Source organism: Puma concolor, chromosome D1, assembly GCF_028749965.1.
Source record: "Puma concolor isolate L17-30 chromosome D1, mPumCon1.1.hap2, whole genome shotgun sequence".
NCBI classification, from domain to species: domain Eukaryota; kingdom Metazoa; phylum Chordata; class Mammalia; order Carnivora; family Felidae; genus Puma; species Puma concolor.
In genome coordinates this window covers 98,128,021-98,140,990 of record NC_141676.1, presented here as the reverse complement: position 1 = coordinate 98,140,990, position 12,970 = coordinate 98,128,021, and the positions used below count along the sequence as shown (strand labels likewise).

Genomic DNA, 12,970 nt, shown 5'->3' with positions numbered 1-12,970 from the left:
AATCCCGCTTTGCCCCCACCCCTACTTCTGGGAGGACCCAGACTAACAGGCCTACTTTGGAATAGCTGTAGTTCTGATGCTATACTGGTCCTCCAGGGATGTTCAGATCTGTGGCCTTTGGGGTTTGAGGCCTTGGACGTTCAGGGACTTCAGGCTTATGGCACCAAGCAAGGGTTGGGAAGAAAGACACAGAGTAGACATTTAGGAATAAATCTCTGTAGCTGACTCAAAAGATGAGAGCCTCTGATTTTATTTCTTCATTACTACAAGGTAGAAATTCTTCTTTTACAGATAATAAAACGGAGGCTCAGAGAAGCCAAGTAACCTGCTCAAGATCACTCAACTAATAAATGTCAAAGCCAAGGAAATTTCCAACCTCAAAGGTCACCTTCTGTCTACTCCGCTGCAGGAATTGTTCACAGAATGCAGCATAATGGGATGCTTAAGAGCACAGTTTGGAACCGGACTGCCTCGTCTTTAAAGGAAGGATAATGTACCTGCCTCGGAAGATGATGTGAATTAGTTTCGGTAAGTGCTGATTAAACATCTGCTGGTAGTGTCGGTGGCAGTAATAGCAGCCGTAGAGGGCTGGGTTTCCTCTGTGTGCGTCCATCAGGAAGTTGGGAATGGTAGACGGGTTCTAAGGGGACTGTGACTGCATCTGCGAGTGTGTGAAATAATAAGTCATTTATGTGACTGAAGCATGGGACACCCGGAAGGAAAAGTACTGAAGGGAAGGACGGAGCAGGACTGTCTCTCCTGAAGGGTGAGTAGGACCCAGGGGCAGAAGGACACTGGCCACTGAAACCAGAGACTGTCCAAAAATAAGGGGATCCCCCAACATGGGGAGTGCAGGAGCGAAAGGACGTGGGCTATTTCTTCCAGAGAAGCAGGGGCAACTTGAGGGACTGAACACAGCCTTGCTCCAGATTTTCTCAGATTCCCCTGAAAGTCAAGAAGAACCTTAGAGGAAACAGATTTTTTTTAGAAACTAGTTATTAAGCATGTGATTTACTTAATGGCTTAAAAAAAACATGACTTGTCTTAAAATACTAGGTTGGGTTTTTTTGGGTTTTTTTTTTTGTTTGTTTTTTTAAGGAGAGAACAATTAGATAATGAATTGCATCTAGGTCTTGTGGGAAATAGGACCTAAAAAACCCCCGATGACCTACAGAGTTTTTTTCTGGCAAGTAAGGAAAGAGAGCAGGTTTCAATGTCCACATGATCCCACCTTGTTCCCAAGGGTTTTGCGTAGACAAACTTTGTAGCTCCAACAATCTGAACGATTGGTGCATCAGGATACTCACAGGTCCTTACAGATGTTGCTGCCTTTTCCTCGTGTAGAAGAGCATTGCCGTGACTCAAGCAAGTTCAGGACACAAGCTGGGAACCAGACTGCTGGGGAAGGGAAAGGCACCAGACGAGGCCGAGGCCGGAGCTCTGGTACCACTGAGTTCAGTGCAGCATTTACTGAGCACTTCCTATGCGCTGTCTTCCGGGCTGGCCCCTGAGAATATAAAGACAGGGACTTCACAGAGCTCACAGGCTGGTGGGGAGAGAGAGGCAGGCAGATATTCACGCAAAAATGTGACACGTGTTAAAAAAAAAAAAAGTAACACATCATGGCACCGGGTTTGGCCCCCTTGGTTGAGCACCTGATTCTTGATTTTGGCTCGGGTCATGACCTCACAGTTGTGAGCTTGAGCCCCACGTCGGGTTCTGCGCTGATGGTGTGGAGCCTGCTTGGAATTCTCTCTCTCTCTCTCTCTCTCTCAAAAATAAATAAATAAACTTAAAAAAAAAGGAACACATCATGCATGCTCAACACCCGAGCTCTGCTGAACCTCTCCCAGGCTCGTCGGTGGCCACACCCCAATCTCACTTCCAGTCATCATGCATAGTCTTCCTTAGGCCTGGAATCCTTTTCCTCCCCATCTCTTGCTTAAATACACTCCCTCAGAGATTCCACCTTTGTCCACAAGACGAGCTCCCCAGCTCTCTTCTCTAGGAGCTTACCCAGTTGATCCCCAAACACAGGTTTGAACTGTGCGGGTCCATTTATATGTAGATTTTTTTTCCCAATAAGTACAGTCTTATAAGTGTATTTTCTCTTCCTCATGATTTTCGTAATAGTATTTTCTTTCCCCTAGCTGACTTCATTGTAAGAATACAGTATAGAATACATATAACAGCCTTTGTTGTAGGGCAGCTGTGAAAATCAAGTGGGTGTTAAACTATTTGGCACAAGGCTTGTCATCCAGCAGGTGCCCCGTCCACAGCAGTTTCTGGGTTGTAACTAGATGGTGAAGGAAGCAGGCTTGTCTTTGGAACCCTCCCTCCTTTCACCTTGGGCCCTTTCTCCACCTTCCAAGTGTATGCACTCCCTTTGTCCGCCTCCCAGATGGCCTCTTTTTTTTATGTCGCCAAAAGCCCCCTCTTGTTCCCACATCACCCCTGTCCCCAAATCACCTCTTGCCTCTCTTCCTCTTAAGTATTCTGTATACTTGTTGAATTCGATCTCAAGTGCTAGGTCTCTGCGATCTCACATCAAGGCCCAAGTGCTCTTGAACAGAAGGTACTTGATCACACAGCTGTCTGTCTCATGGGGCTCCTGAGCCGCTGATCTCTGGCCGAGAAACACAAGAGCGAGCCTGCGAGCTCGGGCAGAGGGGCTTTCCTGACCCCTTCTAACTGGACTGAGCAGATTGCACTAAGTGTCTCAAACCTGTCTGTGTGGCCAAATCGCCCAGAGATCTCTTAAGAAAATACAGATTCCTTGGTTCCACCCCCAAATTTCTTACTCAGAATCTCCAGGGATGATATGCCTGAAGACCAGGTGACGGCTTCACTTGCTCTTTTTGTTGTTGTTATTTATTTATTTTGAGAGAGAGAGAGAGAGACAGAATGCAGAAGGGGCCGAGAGAGAGGGAGAGACGGAATCTCAAGCGGGCTCCACACTGTCAGCACGGAGCCCAACGCGGGGCTCAAACTCACCAACCATGAGATCGTGACCTGAGCCGAAACCAGGAGTCAGATGCCCAACCGACTGAGCCACCTAGGTGCCCCTGACTTCATTTGCTCTTAAAGTTGAGCAGATACAGGGCCACCCTGAGTAGGGGTGCCCTCCTTCCCTACCAAGTACGGGGGCTGTGAAGGTGCCCCATGGCCTGGAAAAGCAGCGGCCGGCACCAGCCTGGTGTCCCGGCTGATGCCTTTCTCTCCCACCTCTTCCTCGGTCTCCAATGCCACCGCCCTGTTGTCCAGGAAACCTCCATCTCCCCGCTATCACCGCAGCAACTGCGGCAAAACGCCCGCCCCAACAAACTAAACGCGGGCAGCTTTTATTGAACACAACGCCAGCTATGACATTTATCATTTCCCTGAATCACCACAACGATAGGAGACAGTTACCATTACTGGTTTCATCTTACAGGTAAGAAAACCAAAACTGAAATTAAGTATATGCCCACGGGCATGAAGTCAGTATGTGGTAGGACTTGAACCTAGGGAAGTCCGAATTCGGAACTGGAATTCCTAACCCCTGCACTCTGTTGCCTTTATTTTTTTTTTTTAATGTTTATTTATTTTGAGAGAGAGAGAGGGAGAGAGAGCGAGTAAGCATGAGCAGGGAAAAGGGGCAGAGAGAGAGAGAGAGAGAGAATCCCAAGCAGGCTCTGAGCTGTCAATGCAGAGCCTATCTTGGGGCTCGAACCCACAAACCGTGAGATCGTGACCTGAGCCGAAAATCAAGAGTCGGACCGCTTAACTGACAGAGCCACCCAGGTGCCCCACTTTGCTGCCTTTATGTACTCGGTCGCTAGGCTTCACGATGTGTCTCCTTTGTACCGCAGATGACCGATTCACCGTGTTCTGCCCTGTGATCGTTGAGGATGAGCCAGCAGCTTGTACTCAGCAGCCTGGAGACCCTTATTCCAGCACAGAATCACAGCCTCCCTTTGTCTGTAGGGAGCCTCCCGGCCACTGAGTCACAGGTGCCGTCTTCCTGGGCTCTTGAAACAAGGCTGTTAAAGTGACTCCCTTGTGTCCCCTGCCTTCACAGCGGCACCTGCCTTCACGGTGTAATGCCCGGGGCCCTGGTCCTCCGCCACAGCAATCGAATCAAATCGAAAACACAACACCTATAAGGAGACACCCTGTACTTCCTTGGTCCAGCCAAATGAATGTTTGGACCACTAGAAAGACCTCAAAGAGAGTACAGACTGTCAGCTCTACCTCTCACGTGGCGTTCCTCAACCCTGGATGCACTTTCCAATCACCTGGGAAGCTTTGAAAGAAATATCAATGCCCGGGCCCTACCACCCACACTTTCTGATCTAACTGGACTGGGATGGCTCCCGGAGTCCCCAGTGATTCTCACAGGCAGCCGGGTTTGGGAAGCCCCACTCCGGGATGCCGCTGTTGTTCTGTCACTAAGAATGTCTTTTAAACTTGGGGAGGTGGTTTTCTGTCCCCCTTAAGAAACGGACATAGCTCTTCCCCAGTGGGGGGGGGGGGGCGCGCGGCCAAGGCTCATTTTGAAATTTTTCTGTAATGTTTATTTATTTTTGAGAGACAGAGGGAGACAGAGCACAAGTCAGGGAGGGGCAGAGAGAGAAGGAGACACAGAATCCGAAACAGGCTCCAGGCTCTGAGCTGTCAGCACAGAGCCGGATGCGGGGCTCGAACCCACGAACCGTGAGATCATGACCTGAGCCGAAGTCGGACGCTCAACCTGACTGAGCCACCGAGGCACCCCAGCCACTGCTTCTTTTGAAAGAAGGTCGTTTCTCTTTCCCTTCCCCATGTAATTCATTGGTCCTCCTGGAAGGACTTTGATCACCCCATGAAGAGAGCTGTCTCTAAAATCTTTAGCAGGTCTGTCTCTCTCTGTCTCTCTCTCTCATAACTCATCCCTCTGCCTCACAACACTTGGAGTCTAACAATCCTTCCTCACATCTAATCCAAATCCCTCCTACTGCAAACTCCAGTTTTCTTGTTTGTCCTTGTCAGAAACAAAGGGCAGCTTTCTCACTCGAGCAAAACTCTTGAGGACTGATTGGTGAGGAGGCTGCCAACAGAGGGTAAACGCGGAATTGTCTGACCTTGGTTTTACATCCGCCCTCAGGTACGATTCGTCTCTTCCTCCGGGACCCTGATGAGCTAAGAAGAAGGGCATTCTGGTCGAGGGTCCTCGATTTATTTATTTATTTTTAAAATTTTTTTAATGTTTACTTATTTTTGAGACAGAGACAGAGCATGATCGGGGGAGGGTCAGAGAAAGAGAGACAGAATCTGAAGCAGGCTCCAGGCTCCAAGCTGTCAGCACAGAGCCCGATGTGGGGCTCGAACCCACAGACCGTGAGATCATGACCTGAACAGAGGTCGGACGCTCAACCGACTGAGCCACCCAGGCGCCCCGAGGGTCCTCGATTTAATTCCTAGGATGAATAAGGATGACTTGGGGTTTCTTTGTTATTTTTAGTCTTCCCATCTCTTCACTTATAAAGCAGATAAAATTGTAGGGGCGCCTGGGTGGCTCAGTCGGTTAAGCGTCCGACTTCGGCTAGGGACATGGTCTCGCGGTTCGTGGGTTCGAGCCCCGCGTCGGGCTCTGTGCTGCCATCTCAGGGCCTGGAGCCTGCTTCAGATTCTGCGTCTCGCTCTCTCTGCCCCTCCCCCACTCACACTCTATCTCTCTCTGTCTCTCAAAAATAAAGAAATGTAAAAAAAAAATTTTTTTTTTTAAATAAAGCAGATAAAATTGTACTGAGGGGCACCAGGGTGGCTCCGTCAGTTGAGTGGCTGACTCTGGATCTCAGCTCAGATCTTGATCTCGGGGTCATGAGTTCAAGCCCCACGTTGGGCTCCACACTGGGGGTGGAGCCTACACTGAAAAAAAAAAATGTGTTAAGGAAACGCCACATCTAACGAACAGCTCATTCTTCCTGGCACTTGTTTCCACTGCTCCTCCCCCCACCGGAGTCTCCTTGAACCCATAGCTCCACCTGAGTTTGTGAAGCAAAAGGAAGGAAAGATAAAGCCAGTGTGTGAACTGGCTCTTTTTCTGTAACCTACAGAAACTAGGACACCAGCAGCACGAGGCTGTCGCATTTCATGTCTGTGGATTTGTTCCAAGGGACAAGTTCATGGGTTGATCAACTGAACGGAGGTAGTCACCCGAGAACCTTAGGGGACTTACCCCAAGTGTCATGTTCCTGTTTGTTTGTGGCTGGGCAGACCGTGGTCACTGCTTCATAGCCACCCCCAGCGCTTGGAAGAAAAAGAGTATCCTACCTGCTCGGTGACTAATTGGTTGAAAACAAGTCTGCAATCTGTTAAGCAGAATGTGTCTCCCTTCTTGCCGCCCCCCTCCCTGCCCTATTGCCATGCTGTTAAAGTTATGAATGTCTCTTTCCAGTTTCCCCCACTGGGATAGCTATGTTCTCGATGTTGTCTTCGGCAAATTACCAAAATAGAATTTATGATTCATTGACCCAAATTATATTCCCACTGACAATATCTGCAGAAATTCTGTTCAACAATGGCTTGCTGAGTTTACAGAAAACATACATCACTCCCTGGAATTCACCCTCCCCAACAAGGCCAACAGAAGTGCAAATTAAATCTTATCTGCTAGGAAGTCCTTGATGAAGAACACCCTGGTCTTGGCAACTGGATGAATGTTTTCAAAAAGCTTTGAGAAAGCAAGCTTGTTAGCGTTCTTGCAGTTAAATCCCGAGGCGTGTATGAAAGACCTCTCTGTATGGACCATATAGCCTATTTTCTTAGACTACAACTCTGACCTTAAGGTCTCGTGCTTACTTTGTGCTCTGAGTACCTTAAGACGTTGTAGACCTTTTTCTCAGCAGGTGCACATCCTGCATGGTAATCAGGCTTTGATTTTTCTTGCTCATGATCTTGAAGAGGAAGCGAAGTGAGCTAAAAAGTTAAGAAACCAAACTTAGGTTACTTTCCTTACTAGATAAACTTCTTCCCTGGCGACTCTTGCCTTTGTGAACTCATCTCAGAATGAAATAAAGGTTAAAACCCTAGTTTATCAGCTTACAGTCTGTTAAGCAGAGTGAGACGGAATCCCTGCAAAGCGAAAGAGAAGGACTGAAGATATGATGGGCACCTTCCACCCCTCTCTCCGAGCGAATGCAGCCCTAAAAACCAGCAAGAATGCACAGGGTAGCTATTCGAGGACTCTAAAAAATAAGTGATGGCGGGTGGATTGGGAAAGCCCGGAATGTGAAATGCCAGAGAACCAGCATTGTCCGCCCTACCCCTGCTGGCCCCCCCCCCTTTTTCTCCCTGATGTTTCCTGGTTTGGACTCAAGGCAGCCCCAAAATTGGGAGCAAGGAGCAGATATGGATAGAGGAAATTCCAGGAGAAAGCCCTCTCCTTCTGGCTCTACAAGCAGAAAGGAGGTTCCGGATGCTTAGGAGGAATGGAGAAAATGGTCACTTTTTCTTTTCCTTCTTCTCTGTTCCGTTGTGCCCAAGTCCCGGACAACCCTGAGGTGCTGGAGGCAATGACAGTGATGGTGCTCGCAGGTACCTCGAACTCTCTTCCTTCCGGGTTCCTCTGTCTTTTCTCTCCTTTCCCCCTCCGCCTCGTCTCCCCAGATCTCTTTTGAATCCAACTCAGGAAGACAAAAGGCTTGTCATCGATCAAAATCTTTACAGCAGCAACTGCTCAGGCCTGTGCTTGGAGCCCCAGTTCGGGAAGCTCTGTGTCAGCTATAAGGACATAGGGTGTGTGTAGGAGTAAAGGTGCTTCCAGTTGCCTTGGGCTTAGGCACGGATTGGTACTTAGAGAAAGGGGCTTTAGAAAGGGGGTTTTGGGGCGCCCGGGTGGCGCAGTCGGTTAAGCGTCCGACTTCAGCCAGGTCACGATCTCGCGGTCCGGGAGTTCGAGCCCCGCGTCGGGCTCTGGGCGGATGGCTCGGAGCCTGGAGCCTGTTTCCGGTTCTGTGTCTCCCTCTCTCTCTGCCCCTCCCCCGTTCATGCTCTGTCTCTCTCTGTCCCAAAAAAATAAACGTTGAAAAAAAAAAAATTAAAAAAAAAAAGAAAGGGGGTTTTGTTCCCTCTGAAGTATTTACCTAAAATTCCTTAATTCATGAAAGCATTTTCATGTCAATCCTTTTTCCATTTATTCCTTCACGCAAGTGGCACACTTTCAAAGCATGAATGATGATTACAAGTCACTGGGGGCAAATATTCTAGTATCGGCTCAGGCTCATTGCAAAATATAAGAACATTGTTGTGACCTTCAACCATAGCAGAGGGTATCTTTTTATATGTAGATATCACTTAATTTCAGGATGATAGCTGATGTATCGTCATGAATTTACCATCCACTCACGGAGAACCAACTATGTACAAAGCACTGTTCAGATTTTGAGAAACAGATTTTGACTTTTAAAAGAGGATTTATTTGCACAGGTACATCCTGAAATAGCAAAGCGTTACTGGTCTGCTCTTCTAGAATCCTGGTTGGAGCTTTGGACATTAAACACGTAATGCATTGACATTAAATTTACAGACTTACAGAAAAATCTGTTGTCCCTACATAAAAGGGTAAGTTAGGTCTAGCAGAGAGTCGCCACCCCTGATGGTCCACCCCCCACCCCCCCCAGAATCAACAACCCCCTTTGCAGTCAGGCACAGGTCCCACCTGAGACCCCGTGAATGGCCACACATGTGGGGTGACCATGGCCACCAATGATGAGGACCTTGAGAGGGTGAGGAGGCCAAGTTTCCCCTAGGAAAAACAGAGCTTCCCAGATTGATCCTGGACTTAAAGACAAGACAGTTCTCTCTGGAGTACAGGGGCACCTGAATCTACCTCCCTCCCTTCTCACCAACACTACCCAATGGCCCCAGAGTTCACAACTCCCTTGGAAAAGTCGCTTGGAGCACCTGATTGGCTCAGTCGGTTAAGCATCCGACTTCAGCTCAGGTCATGATCTCACAGTTTGTGGGTTTGAGCCCCACATCAGGTTCTGTGCTGATAGCTCAGAGCCTGCTTCAGATCCTCTGTCTCCCTCTCTCTCTGCCCCTCCCCTGCTCACACTCTCTCCTTCAAAACTAAATTAAAAAAAAAAAAACATTAAAAAAAAAACCTTAAAAAAAAAAAATCAGCTGCTCTTCCTTGAGTGGGACCACCTCATGGCAGTAATTCCCTGCCTGGGACGGTGGTCCAGCCTCATATCTACTATCCCTCTTCAGACAAGCTTCCTTGTCAGCCTGATCAATCCCAGGACCTCGTCTAGGGCGCCATGATGGCTTGCGTGTATCCACGTGAGCCACAAGGGGATCACCGGACTTGTCCTCAGCTCCGCATTACCCCTACCCCATGTTTCTCTGTAGATCACCATTGCAAAGTGACATTCAGGGTCCCCTGTCGGAAACGGGACTGGCCAGGAGCTAGGATAGGGATAGAGGGATAGAGTTTCGCCTTTGAAGCCATTGAAGCCAGAGAGAATGTGAAGCCTTTTCCACGCCCGAGCATCAGGCTGATAGGGTGCCGGAACATTTGGTGTGTCCCACACAGCGAGTCTGTAAGGCCTGAGCTTCCTGGTTTCTAAATGCAGTCATGTTGATCTGCACTGTTGCCTTGGTAGAGTTCCCAATCCTGACGAGGCTTCCGAGGTACCCAGCAGCTTGTTATAGATTCCAGACAGGCTGGTTCCTTGGGTCTGTGAGGTGGGGCCCAGCAATATATATATATTTTTTTTAAACAACCCACAGGGGTGATTCTGAGGCAGCATGAGCTGGCATTTGGAAACGATTGGTATACATGATTGCCTCTGGACAAATTAAGATACGAACCGATTTGGCCTTCCTGAATCTTAGATGGTGACTGCGGCATTTAGACTACCCCGAGGGGTTCTGGGATCCCCAAGCATCCAGTTTACCACGGCCGTTGTACTGAAGTTTTATCCGAACTCCGTTTCTGCACATCTCTAACTTGCCTCCAGGACAGAAAGTGCTGACGGGAGCAAAGCAGAGGTAAGTAATGTGGAAAAGCTCTTAAGCACGGAGAGATGCTTGAGCAAACTGGCCTTCTCCTAAGCAGTTCTCAACAGCCCTTTAAAAATGCAACAGAGCCGACTGTACTTTGAATCATATTCTCCTTGCCTGCTGGCTCCCCACTCTCCCGGACGCCTTCCTCTGGAGGTCACTGAGAACATAAAGTTCCCAAAATGCTGGGCACAGGCCAAGCGGAAGGTCTTCATGGAATTTTCTGTTTGTTTCTCACGTGGCAAGGTTACAAGCTAAGACAAAGTCTCCAATCAGAAGATAATAGAGCAGCCATTGTCACCAATCCCTTCACAGGGCCGAAGTCTGGAATCCATTGCTGTGCTCGCTCAGGTCCTCTAGAGCTGAGGTCACACAATAGCAGAAGAAGGGAAACAAATGAGGTGGCTGTCAGTAGGGGACCGGGGACAGGAGTTCTGATACGGCCGCACGATGGAAAATTATGCAGCCCTAACAAAAGAATGAGAAAGTGTTTATGCCCTGATTTGGAAAACCCTTTGTAAGTGTAATGTTAATTGAAACAAATAAATGCAAAAACGCAGAAGCAAGGAGATGACATATGTATGCATTTGTTTATATCTGATTATATGTGCATTTCTGGGAGGACGTGTTTAAAAAATACCATTGTTTGCCTCTGGGGAGAACTAAGTGTGGCAGACGGGGAGGGGAGGGTTCACACGTACTCTTTTTTTTTTTTTTTAATTCAAGCATAATTAAGATACAGCGTTACATTAGCTTCAGGTGTACAATATAGTGATTCAACAATTCTATGCATTTCTTGGTGCTCATAGAGGATCCAAAGCAGGCTTCACCCTGACAGCAGTGAGTCCCAGTGTGGGGCTTGACCTCACGAGCTGTGAGACAATGACCCGAGCCCAAGTCGGGCACTCAACGGACTGAGCCACCCAGGAGCCCCGGGATAAGTGTACTCTTAATCCCTTCATCTTCCTGCCCACCTCCCCTCTGGCAGCCACCAGTTTGTTCTCTGTATTTAAGAGTCTGGTTTTCGCTTGTCCCTTTTTTTTTTTTTAATTTAATTTTTTATTTGTTCCTTTGGTTTCTTCCACATAGGAGGGAAAACAACTCTTAAGGATCTGCATTGATTGTGGGAACAGGTAATCTAAATGAAGCTACATGTAAAGGTATTTATATTTAGTTTTGGTTCGATTTCACTTTTTTTTTTTTTTTTTTTTTTTGCCACAAATTCGCCTCTCTAATCATGTTTTGCTCACCCTAATTTTAGACCAAGCCTGAGTTATATGAACACACACCAGCTGGACAGTGGGAGGAAACAGCTAAGAAGCCAGTCTGGGAAAGAACATTTGCCTTGGGTGACTGATGTGCAAATAATAAAGAGTGGCTATGGTTTGCAGCCCAGTTGTCTCCAGAAGGTGACAGCATTAAGGTCACGATCCACTAGTGGCGTGCCCTGGAATTTGCATACTCTTACTAAGAGTCAAAGAGTCTGAGTCAATCTAAAATTATGGCAGCTGATTGCAAAAATGGCCCCAGTTACGCTGCCCCATGCAGTCACGTGCTTACTCTATGACCTGTAACTCTTCCTTTCAAGTAATAGAACCTATTTCCTCCCTTCTTGACCCTGGACTGGCCTTTTGACTAGTTTGGGTCATTAAAATGAAGCAAAAGTAGTGTTGTGCCATACGCAAGCCTAGGCATCAGGAGACCTCCTACACTTCACTCTGTCTCTTGGAGGACTGCCACGGACGTGAGCCCGAACCTGGCCTAGCGGCTGGGGTGACGGCCCTGAGCTGGAGCTCCAGGTGTGCAGGAAGGCCCAGCCAAGATCAGCAGAGCCAATCTGCCAACTGAGGGTAGACACGTGAGGATTAACCTGGGATCAAAGCTGTCCATCTGACTCCTACCCTCATGAGTTGAATACAAGCCTCTTGTTTTAAGCCACTGAGTTTTCTGGTTGTTTCTTACATAGCCTTACTGGGACAGCAGATGACTGGCACAGAACTTCTTTGCTGTCCTGGCTTTGCTTCCTTTCCATCTCTAGTAGGCTACCGTTACTGTTATGATTGGACAAGATAGGATAAAATAGGCAGAGAGGGAAAGGATAGAACCTGAGATCCCTGGGGGGGGGGGGGGGGGGAACACCTATTTTGGAACAACGCTAGGAGCCTCAGACTACAGCAACCCCCCCCTCGGGTTTAAGGTTCCCCTTAAGAATGTAACAGACACCGCCTACTCCCCCTCAGGTTCCCCTCGGGAATTTGACAATCAAAATACCTGACTAAAAAAAGTAAACCATAAAACTCATGGTACATGAGGGACAGTATGACCAGTCTGACTCCTCACACAATGGAAACGAGCCAATCAGGATTGGACAACCCAGTACCCAGAGCCATCCAGCCAATAAGGATTGGACAACCCAGTACCCAGAGCCATCCAGCCAATAAGGGTCGAGCCTGACAAGAAATGAGGGGGAAGTGAAGGCAGACAAGAACCTTATGAGACAAGGACCCTTGCCTATAATCTGTAGGTCTTCACCATCGAATGCCCCCTCTCTGTAAAGAGAGCTTTCCTACTATTCTTACTTCCTAATCTTATACTCTAATAAATTTTTGCCGGCTGCTCCTTGTGTCCACCTCTTCACTCTTCAAAGAGGTGAGACGACAAATCCAGGGTATTGAGGTACAAAAAATCCTGCCATGTTTTCTCATTACCCGCTCCTCAGTCTCCATGAAATTCAGCTCATTAAAGAGCGACCATCAGGTGTCAGACCTTTAATGCACAGTCCCTGACCTCAAGGCGTGGACAGTCAGGTTGATGAGGTTTTGGGGTGATGGTGGGGTTCGTGGGGTCTGGAGCCGACAGCCAAGAAAGAGTTCTTGAAGATGTCTTCAGTGTAGAAAGGTGATTTTCCTAAAGCTCGGGGCCAGGACCCATGGGCAAAAAA

The 12,970-nt window shown here is 48.1% G+C and overlaps 1 long non-coding RNA gene across 1 annotated transcript; it reads left to right on the top strand.

Annotated features, from left to right (window-relative positions):
• The first annotated feature begins 9,761 nt into the window (after positions 1–9,761).
• Positions 9,762–11,942, top strand: LOC147576913 (uncharacterized). The gene is made up of 3 exons (XR_015240579.1): positions 9,762–10,017; positions 11,119–11,189; positions 11,291–11,942. It is a non-coding gene; the product is annotated as an uncharacterized LOC147576913 (long non-coding RNA).
• The last annotated feature ends 1,028 nt before the right edge of the window (positions 11,943–12,970 follow it).